The 11,611-nt window shown below is 37.1% G+C and overlaps 1 long non-coding RNA gene across 1 annotated transcript; it reads left to right on the top strand.

Moving 5' to 3' along the window:
* The first annotated feature begins 726 nt into the window (after positions 1-726).
* LOC147077566 (uncharacterized) lies at positions 727-5,817 on the top strand. The gene is made up of 2 exons (XR_015069368.1): positions 727-922; positions 5,044-5,817. It is a non-coding gene; the product is annotated as an uncharacterized LOC147077566 (long non-coding RNA).
* Positions 5,818-11,611: the final 5,794 nt, after the last annotated feature.

Below are 11,611 nucleotides of genomic sequence, written 5' to 3'. Positions count from 1 at the left end.
ACGGTAATTCAGATGTTGCGCCATAATCACTGATCACTTAACGTTCACTTAACTATCACTTAACGTTCGTCCAAGATAATTTTTTTTTGATAATTAGAAACGTCAAATCATAGGCTACATCTGAAACTGTCAAAAAGCAAATCCATGTCTGTCTGCAGAAGCAGATCTGATCCTATGATTGATTTTTAGGAGGGTGACAGATTTTGTGCCGCCCTCGTTGTTGATGTATGGAAATGAAGACAAAATAATCCCAAATTACATACATAAAAAATTTACGCGCGGGTATGACCAGTAAATAAAAACAGGAACGACCAACGACAAGAAAAGGGAAAATAAATTAATAGAATATATCCTCACGCGAAGAAGAAAGAGCAAACCCTATCTCAAGGACTTCAAAGTCAAATTCGAATAATAAATAATATTAAATCAAAGAATGGAAACCAATCCTAACCTAACCTACCAAATAAAGCAGTATAATCGGCTATTTTCAAAATTTCTTTGCCTTGGATTCCTGTAAACTGACGAGAACTAACTAATGTTTTAGAATAATATGAATGTAACAGTAAAAGAATATTGTATTTTCCCCATGACGATGCCGTCGAATCTCTTTTTATTTTCCCCAGAGAGCATAGACAATTATTTTTTTAAATCGAAGTCCTGATGTCTATGGTAGAAACCATTGCATATTTGCCAGTGAAACACGTTAGCCTGAGGTCGTGAAGCTATTGACAGTTTTTAATATCAAATACCGCATAAAATGGAAGAAGAAACCGGTGAATTATCACATGACGAAACGGCGGAGGTAGTCAGCGACGGTGCATACCTATCGATTGACGTAAATCACTTCAACAGCAAGGGTCGATTTGACGTGTCAGTCAAACAGGAAAACATTAAGGACCACGACAGTATCCACATAAAAGAGGTAAACAGATTTCTAATTTGTTTAGGCGAGGGTATTCAAATTCTGTTTCAAATACGCTGTAACTAAGCACGACTAATCTACAAAGTGAACAACAAATTGAAGACAATATTGTTTTAATATCTGACGGAACAAACACTATGTAATTATACAGAGATTTTTCATTATATTTTACGAAATAAGTATTGCAAAAGTAATCACGGTTCTTGTCTGTTTAGTGGAAGCCAACGGCAAACAAATTTAATACAAATACCCTCTATATTAACTATACTAGATTATGGTTAGGTCGGGGTAAATGTTATAGGCTAAGGCCACATAGGCAGGTGCCTTGCTTGGTGGCTACGTGCTTGGTGACATACACTACTCCGCGGACGCACACTATACCTACTATCGCAATGACCATACTGCACGCTTCGCGCCTCGCTATCTGATTATTAGTCACCTCGTGAGTCTCCCGGCGAACAAACGTGTTGGTAATTTTCATTGTGTCACCTAATCTAGTGATTTTGCAAGATGGCGGATGTTTCTTCAGTATGACAAACGTCGTGTATTTTTAGGTTATAAATAATGACACGTGGATGAATTGACATTATGCACCCAACAAGTTATACTTAAATTCACTGTGAAAAGCAGCTCTCTGGTTAGTTTTTAGAGTAACATACAGTTGTTGACTTGAGCGCTCCCAAATGTCAAATGAATTCGTACCTACCTAAGCACGTAACGTGCAATGTGGCAGTGTGAGTTTAGTAGACAAGCATAGCACCTACCTATGTGGCCGAAGCCTTAGAAAATAATCTGCTGTTGATTAACACAGTGCATCGTATTAACCATCATCTGTTGAGTAGGTAATAAGACTTTGATTTAAGAGACGCTTTTAGTTTTTTGGTGTTGTGATCTATGGGCGAATGTCGGCGACGGTCGTTGCGAGTTCGCTCCATACAATTTCAATCTGCGAGTATTTACGTCACAGAGCAAGGTTGAATTGCTTGAGCTTAGACTGAGGTCATCCTCTCACGCAGAAACTAAAATCCGACAAACTGGTTGCTCATAAACTGGCCAGTGACATGGTTCGCACGCCGATCTACTGAAACCCAATAATCTCACAACCTCAAACTGTCAAACCCATTGTCTTTCCTACTTTATCCTAAGCTTTTTCCGTAATATCTTTAAGGGAATAATCTGGCACCATGTAAGTATACAGGCAGGAGTCTTTCTCAACATCTGCCACATGTTTTTAATTAAAAATCGGTTCGCCCATCTCTAAATTTGGCTTCTTGACTTGTTATTGCTTGTGTATTTCAGTTCAGTGGTACCAATTTTGGTAAGACTATATGATTTTTCATCGAATCTACAGATATTGGTACTACTGTTTAATGGGTGACTGGAAACGGAGAGACTGGGAGACTAGCATGGCGCGTCTCCTCGGTTTCAGTTGCGGAGATTTTGAAACTGAGAGGTTCCTGTCTTGCCGTCAGCGAGTCTCCATTGAAATATATTAGCTGGATACTGGTGTTTCAGTCACGTCTTTTTTGAGTATCCACGTGAGAGGATGACCTTACTATGTTTCTCTATATTCTCCTGAATAAACCCGAAGAGGACCGAGCGTAACAGTGGGGTAGATCAGCCCACCTAAGTTTTCTTCTTCTCACAGGAGCGCGGTCCTGTGGCAGTTCGTTGTGCCTATCAGCAGAAGCACAGGGCAGATAAAACCATAATGGCGTATACTATTTGACAGAGATATAAATTCCACCCTTATTACAACGCCATGTTCACGTTGATATTACATATTATTGTTTTTAATTTAATAAAACGCATTTTTGGGGCAGACGAAACGGGTCCTAATTTATTGATGGATAGTGGAATGTACTACAAAAAATGCGTTTTAATAAATTAAACAACAATACAATGCAGTTCCACCATGAATTGACAGTTAACAAAATAAAAGAAATTGTTATTACCTATGTATTGTGAAGGTAATGTTATGGAACTTCATATAAACACCTTTTATATTTAAACTGCCTTTATTAGAATGTAATACCTATAAATATATATAAATGAATGTTTGTTTGTCTGTCTGTCCCGTATGCGTTCTTCCTACCATTCATCCGATTGCGACGAAACTTTCGTCAGTTATTGTACGCACACCCGAAAGGTTTCTGAATTAGTACAACCACCTTCTTTTCTTCTATTCGTATGCGTTCCTGTACCAAATTAAAATCCATGCTTCTCACATGGACAGCTGTATGTGGCCTGCTCACGCGTTGGAATTCGTGTACGCACTAGACGGAAAAACAAAAGCCTGTCTGTCCAAAAGCACTCCAATAAACAGAATTAAAACACAAACAATTTCTTTCTTTGAGTGGCATTGCAACGCATGCCGGTACTAGCTAGTATATTACATTAGTTTATGGTTTACTTGTTAACACTTTGATTTGATTCAGTGATTGAATGCTGTCGATGCGTCCTTCTTTAAACTTGAGTTAATACTAAATTGTGAACCTATTTTGATTCTTTATAAAACATACATTATTAATATTACGCATAGCAATCCATACGTTTAGTTTGATAATAACAATGGCACGATAAAGCAAGTCTTTATCAAATGTATTTCCAGCCATTCATTAAGCTTGCTTATGTATTATTATTTGATAAGAATACAAAGATAGACTCAAAGCTGTGGGGTTGTGACCGTACTGGTTATTAAGCAATAATAGCATACTAAACGTATTCGACATGAGTTCATTTTTTTATTCAACCATATTTTGTTCGTCGGCTATCCGAAGTCAAGCTCGAAACAATACAACATGGGGATTAAGCCGGCTCAGATGTCTGAACTCGCCTCGTCTGCCGCAAATCCATAAATCAAACCTTCCAAGAACGTCAATCCGGTGTTGCATATGAAGACCGCGCACATCTACCTAGCGACAGTCGCACATAACATTCGAATCGTATAAGTAGATATTTTGATGCGGCGATTGTCGGTAAAGGAATGACCAATTCGTTTGTGTTGTTATGCGTCCTGGCGTCTTCGACTCGCAGCCCAACCATGCAACTTGTCTATTATATGGGGATCGCCGCCTACGCTGCTAGTGCGTGGTGCTTGCGTATCCCGAAAAGTGTCAACCTTAGAAGCACTCTTTTAAGCGGACAGCGCAGCGCGCTGCTTTCCATAACCAAGACCTACCGAACAACTTCTACGGCCGCGCTCCTGGTCCTGGCCGGCATTCTCCCACTAGATCTGCACATACAGGTCAGCGGCGCATCAACGATGCTCTTCAAAGGCGAGGAGGCCGTTGTTGGTGACTTTCACCTAGCCCCGCCTCCTCGGCTTGTTGCTGAAAAAGTAACGTCGTTGAAGCGGACAATACGTCTCATGACGCTTGACGCGGCGTGGAAGACCTGGCAGCGACGGTGGGATGAATCAACCAAGGACCATCACACCAGTCAATTTGTGACTGGACACGGTGGGTTCGCTGGCAAGCTCTTTGAGCTTGGACTTGCAAGCCGCCTGACATGTCCATGTGGAGGGGAAATACAGGATGCCAACCACATCTTCTACGTATGTCTTAGAATGTGCTCCGAACGTGAGGAAATTTTCAAGTCGGTCCAACCAGCTGTTGGGCCCATCGGCCCGTCCGACCTGGTTGCTACAAAGGCCAATTATCGTGCTTTAAAAAAAAATTGCGGCGTCTTACTATGGGCGTGAAGATCTCTTCACATAAATTTTGCTGCCCGTTTCATTCTTTTTATTTATATCCAACGTCACTTCATTTTCTTTTTCGTAATTCCCATATACCTTTTCTTTCCCTGGCACTTTGCATTAAAGTAAACTCAGTCAGAGCTCACTATGAGCGTAGCAACCTAAGTCTTGGGCATCTTCTCCCAAGACACTCCCAGTCTAATTTATTTCAGATGTTTCATATCACCAATTGATGGGTCCCGTTATACGCTCGATTAAGACCGAGCGTGGTGCGGGGCGGGGTTGGTGGAGGGCACTTAATCTCATTGTTTATTGCAACAATATTTTTTTTTTCAAATTAACAAGTCGCATTTTACCAATTTTTGGAGATCCATTTGTCAACGTGTGTTTTGTGAATAACGATGACGTCTTTGGCACATTCTAGGCGGACGAGTTTTGACGTGAGACCCGGCTTAACGTTAGCAGAGACTGCGTTGCATTTCGAGCAATTAGTTCCACAAACGGCCGCACACCTTTTCACAAATCTTTGACTGTAATTTCGATAATAATTAATTGAGTCGCCTTTGATCTGCGTCACTCTGACACTCTAAACCAGTGGTTCTTATGTGCGGCCACCAGAAAATTTTACTGCCGCCACCAGTGCTTTACAGAATATTATTTCAAAAATGTACTTATAAAATTGGTTGAATACCTTACAGACTTGTCTTAAATTTCTTTCCACACTCAAATGATCCATAATGTGTTTTTGTAATGAGATCATGTGTCTGAGAATAAAGTCAATTCAAAGAATAAGTATCAATTTCTTAATTAATATTGTCAATTTTTCCTACCACTGTATACTGTGAGAGATCATTCAGTGTAATTCATTTCATAAAAAACAAATATCAAAGCCAGTTCATATTTCCATTGCATTTAAATAATTATATAGGTATGTACTAAAATGTTCAAATGCCTACTGCCTACCGTAACTCAATTTGGAGAGCGCATATGAGCAGGCATTAAAACGGCCAATGCTTAAAATTTGTCGAAATCAAGATGGCAGTCGTAGGATAATGGTAATGCACAGGGCGCTATACCCAATAGACGCAGGTTCGATTCTTAACTTTTTTCGAAAAAGATTTTTCTATTGGCTATATTTTCTCACAAGTGTTTTCAAAATTATGTGTGTTTAACATGCTAAGGTAAATACATATCGTATACTGAGATCTATAGGGTCGCAACTGCAAAATAACTAAAAAATTAACACATAATTTACTTTTTCACACGAGAAAAACGCACTCGATTGGATTCGACGTCAGAGTGACAGTTGGTACTTTAAAAATAAAAACAACGATAAATAATTATATTATAATTTAGTAATGCAAGTTAAAATTTATAGAAATAAACCAACGACGCTTCAATAAGCGGCCCGTTTTCTTACGTGTGTAATTTAACAAGATAATTAAGAGCTAGTCGAAGAATCTAGGTTATCACAAGTTTTGTTTTTGTTTTGTTACGCCAAAGAAGTATAACTTCTATCTTGCGTACATAAGTACACACACCGATTTTTTTAATTGTCCGACATTTAAATAAATAATATTTCGAATCCTACTGATGATTAAGCTATTTTTATTTAATTTATTTTATTTCTCTGTTTTATATTATTTTTATTATTTTTTTTATTTCTATATTAAAAGAATTTTTATATAAAACACTAATTTTAATAAAATTTAATATGAAAAAGGTGCATTTTGTTTTTTTTTCTATTAAAACTTTGAAGCCCCATGCACATGGAAGTTTGTTCGTCAAATCTCAAACTATTTGGCCGCAACTGCAAAAATCTACAATATAATTTAAAAAATATATATTTATATATTTAGGAACTACAGTATGATAAAGTACACAAAATTATTCTAACATGGTACAATTTTCTGCGGTCTACTGCAATTAATTAAATTGTAGTTAATTATTTTACATTCAAACTCAAATTATTTATGATCATGTTATATGCAGTTACGACCCTATAGATCTCAATGTGCGATATGTTTACAAAAAAGGATATTAAAGTACGCAATGTGCTGCAGGTAGCTGGAATGTCTCTCGGTGAGTATACATTCACTTTGCAAATGCAGTCGTACATTGGTGGCCACTGAAAGCTGAGGATACAGCTGTGGGAGGTCTTATCTAGGAATGGATTGATTGTTACATAATATTATTAAGCATGTTGTTATTTTCAGGAGTGTGAAGACAGCCTGATCAATTTAAGGTCGGAGAATGATAATGAGGGTGTCATAATCAAACAAGAATTCGTTGACGATGTAATACGCCAAATCAATAATGAGAATCCTCAACCCGGCCCCTCCGATCGACAATACAGCCCAGTCGACCAGGTACGTTCATTAACAGGTTCACTAATAACACAAATTTTAAACATTTTTTTTTATATTCGAAAGATCGATATCTACAAAGCATTAAAATTAATATGGTCACCGCAGTTGTTCTCAACGAAGGAAATTCTGGTCACCCAATTTGGATGTCACTTATTCGAGCACTGCTGGTCGTATATCGCGAACAATAATGGCTTCCACATTGGGTTTATCAGGGTAAACCAGTGACTGCATGAAGTTTTACAGGAAATAATCCAGATATATCAAATCGCATGACCTTGAAGGAGGCTAATAATTGTCAGGTCCATTTTCGAATTCAACTAAAGCAATCGTTTATGATCGGTTAAGGAATGAAAATAAATGACAATCGTGTCGTGTTTTCCGATTATATTTTCGTAGTAAAGTCCATTTGTAGCGGTGACAAGAGACCCACAGCTGGCGCTGCCCATTGACGGATTAGGATTTAACCATATGTTAACTCCGTAGTTTTTTATCTCAGTCTTACGGCCAGTCACTGCCGATCCATCATTATTCTATAGCAGCGATGTTGAACCTATGGCACGCGAATGTTTTATGTTTTGCGTGACACATAATATTATCGCACTCACCTCATCAGGCGGCGTAGGAAGCCGCTCCGCGAACTTCTGATTATGATCGATTTACAATGCTTGAGACCACTGTAGCGAGAGAATGCCTCAGCTGATCGCAGCGAATTCTAGTCTAGTCTAGAAACACGGTGAAAGATAGAATCTCAAGAACACGTTGCTATTTTTTTTAACTTTTTAATGCTACTTTTTCTTTATTTCCCAATAAAAAAACTGCTCGACAGGTCAGACTGTCGACAGATTGTATTTGGGAAATTCTATAGAGGTCTTGTCGTGTTCACTTGTCAGGGCATTGCGCTGCTCCGTGCAAGAGTTGAATAGAGAAAACTTAACTTTTTTATAAGTCTGATACGTCATCACTGGTGTGTTTTGCTCCTTAACCTCGTAATATTTTAACGTTATTTTATCAATCAATGATCAATGTGCATTTACCATTGGTGTATGGTTGGGTCTTAACTTACTGATATCATCTCCCCGACAGTATTTTCAATTGCCGTGTCGAGGCATATTGTTTCCACCTGGATTTTTTACTATTTTTTTTTAAGTTATATGGGAAACAAGCAATTACATTTTAATTACAAAAATATGTTTTCAATAGAATAATGAAAAGTTATGACAACCAGATAAGTTTCCATATATTATTTATATTATAGTTAAGCCTTACAAAATAGAAAGTAAGAATAACATAAATATTAAGAAATTACTTAAGAAAAGTGAGAATGATAAATGAAAAGACAAAAAAGTAAGATGTTTTTTAAATGTATAAGTATATAGTATATATAAGACATATTAGGTCTATCTACATAAAATTTTGGAGATATTGCGTTTAAACGAAACAGGTGAATTATTGAATGGATTAACGATGAACTGTTAATTAAAAATCTCATAATTTATTAATACTTTTAAATGCTTTTTTAGATTATCGCTAGAAGCATTGTAGCGGCCAATGTTCCGCGTCTCATATCGTCGTGGGATGTGACTGAAGCACAGGTGTCTAGCGACGACCTACACATTGAGGAACACGACATTAAGAAAGAACTGAAGGAATATCTTGAAAGGTACAAAGATGTCGCCTGTCGCAATAGTAAACATGATATTTTTCAATCGATTAATATGGTAAACACAGAATTATTAGTGGCTGTTATACAACTGGAAAAAAAATCATTTCATAAAGAAAATTTTGTGTGCAGTATCTGTTTTGATTTTTTTTCATCGTTAGACCTGATGTTGCTTCATAAAGCGATACACAAAAACACAATTGCGGAAACGAATGATTCTGTTGCAAGGCTGGTTAAATGTGACGATGGTCATTTTTCAAGACTTCGTCCTGGTCACGTCATGAAGTCACTCAAAATGACTCATTCTGGTGAAAGGCCATTTAACTGTGATACATGTTTTTACACATGCAAGACGTCAAGTAACATGAAAACACACAAAATGACTCATTCTGGTGAAAAGCCATTTAAATGCGATCTATGCAATTACTCATGCAGACAGTCTAGTAGGATGAAAACACATAAAATGACTCATTCGGGCGAAACGCCATTTAAATGTGATAAGTGCAAATACTCGTGCACGACGTCGGGTAGTATGAAAACACACAAAATGACTCATTCTGGTGAAAAGCCATTTAACTGTGATAAATGCAATTACTCATGCACGACGTCAGGTAACATGAAAACACATAAAATGACTCATTCGGGTGAAACGCCATTTAAATGTGATAAATGCAATTACTTGTGCACGACGTCTGGTCGCTTGAAAATACATAAAATGACTCATTCTGGTGAAAAACCATTTAAATGTGATAAGTGCAATTATTCATGCAGACATTCTGGTCACATGAAAACACATAAAATGACTCATTCTGGTGAAAAGCCATTTATATGTGATATATGCAATTATTCATGCAAACGATTAATTAACATAAAAACACATAAAATGACTCATTCTGGTGAAAAGCCATTTAACTGTGATATATGCAATTATTCATGCAAACGATTAGTTAACATGAAAAGACACAAAATGACTCATTTTGGTGGAAAGCCATTTAACTTTGATATATGCAAATACTCATGCAGACAGTCAAGTAACATGAAAACACACAAAATGACCCATTCTGGTGAAAAGCCATTTAACTGTGATAAATGCAATTACTCGTGCACGACTTCTAGTAGCATGAATAGACACAAAATGACTCATTCTGGTGAAAAGCCATTTAAATGTGTCAAGTGTAAATACTCATGCAGACGTTCAAGTGACATGAAAAAACATAAAATGACTCATTCTGGTGAAAAGCCATTTAACTGTGTCAAGTGCAAGTACTCGTGCAGACGTTCAAGTGACATGAAAACACACAAAATGGCTCATTCTGGTGAAAAGCCATTTAAATGTGTCAAGTGCGAATACTCATGCAGACGTTCAAATGACATGAAAACACACAAAATGACTCATTCTGGTGAAAAGTCATAATGTGATAAATGTAATTACTCGTGCATAACGTCCTGTAGCATGACAATACACAAAAAGACTCATTTTGGTGATAAGCTATTTAAATGTGATTTATCTAATATTTACTCATGCATTTGATCTGGTAGCATGAAATGGCATAAAAAGACTCATTCTGGTGAGAAGCCATTTATATTTTATATTTATGTAATTACTCATGCACAACGTTCAGTGTCATAATATCGCAAAAATTGACTCATTCTGTTGAAATGTCATTTTAATGAGATAAGTGTAGTTATAATTTTAATAAGATGAAATTACATGAAAGGACCCATTCCGGTGAAAAGCCAATTCGTGTAAATTCTTATACGCATGCAAATTGTCTGTAAAAACACTAAAATAAAAGACACTGGCTTTGCTTTTTAGTGAACTGTAGACTGTGCAGGAATGTTTCGGATGCTGGGAAGAGGGGAGGGTATGTTTAGGATGCCAGTTGTTGACCTGTTATGCTATTGAGGTTGACTCTATGGCCTGTTTGTCAATCCTGGTCGTATTATCAGTCTCGTTGGGTATTGTTCATTGGGTCATCCGGTGCGTGCACTTGACGGTTTAGCTTAGGTAAGTATTTATATGCGCACGGTTGATAAATGACTGACCGTTATTTGTCGTGCCAGGCAAGGGTCAAATTGTCAGGTGGGTAGGAATTTATCTGTTGTATTAGGGCCATCCTAATTGGCGTATTCAGACAAGGCCATTTGAACGTGAAATAATTGCTCATGCATAACTTCTGCTAGCATATTTCTCGACTTGTTTATTTTTAAAAAATCCCGCATTTTTGGGACATTATTTCTATATAATATAATATTATACCAATAAAGGCGTTAGCTACCCGTTTACTAATTAGCTAGAATAAAGTATCTGTAGTAAAGACTTTGAAAAAAATGGTCAGTCTAGAAGGGATCGAACGTGCATACGTCATTTTTATCATCAACCGATAACGTAAACAACTAATATTTTTGTAGTCCATTCAATAGCGACATAATATTATGTAACCGTATGTAATATTAGTTTAAACCATACAATAATAATTATTGCCTCTGTGCTAAATACAGTTTTTGAATACTCCAAACCCACTTGCTCTAAGAAATCTCGTTTGTTGTTTGTTGTATTTTGGATTTGTGTAAGTGGACGTTAGGTCTTAGCGACATAAATTGAAGTGTATCGAACTCCACTACCGTAAACTAGTTGTTTTTTTTAAACCATATGCGATCCTAATAGGAACACATCTGCCTCCAACAGATTTTGTTTTTACGAGAAACGGATGTCAGCCACTTTCTCCATACTCTGACCCTACACAAATCGAAAAACAATTTGTGTACATGCCTAATCCAGGATTTGATCCTGGACCCACGACGCTATAAGCCGACGCTTAACCTGCGTGGCCATCGTGGGACTGTTAGCTAGTTCATAGCTTTGTTTGGGCGATCCGACAATATTGTGCACACTTTTTCTTCTTTTATATTTATTTATTTTAGTTGAATAAAAAATACATACCACTCATGTCACGTTGTTT

The sequence above is a fragment of the Rhyacophila brunnea genome, unplaced genomic scaffold (assembly GCF_057557595.1).
Source record: "Rhyacophila brunnea isolate RB1 unplaced genomic scaffold, BYU_Rbru_1.0 scaffold_13, whole genome shotgun sequence".
Lineage (NCBI taxonomy): Eukaryota > Metazoa > Arthropoda > Insecta > Trichoptera > Rhyacophilidae > Rhyacophila > Rhyacophila brunnea.
Note: the sequence above shows the minus strand (reverse complement) of the source record. Positions and strands in the feature narration are given on the sequence as shown.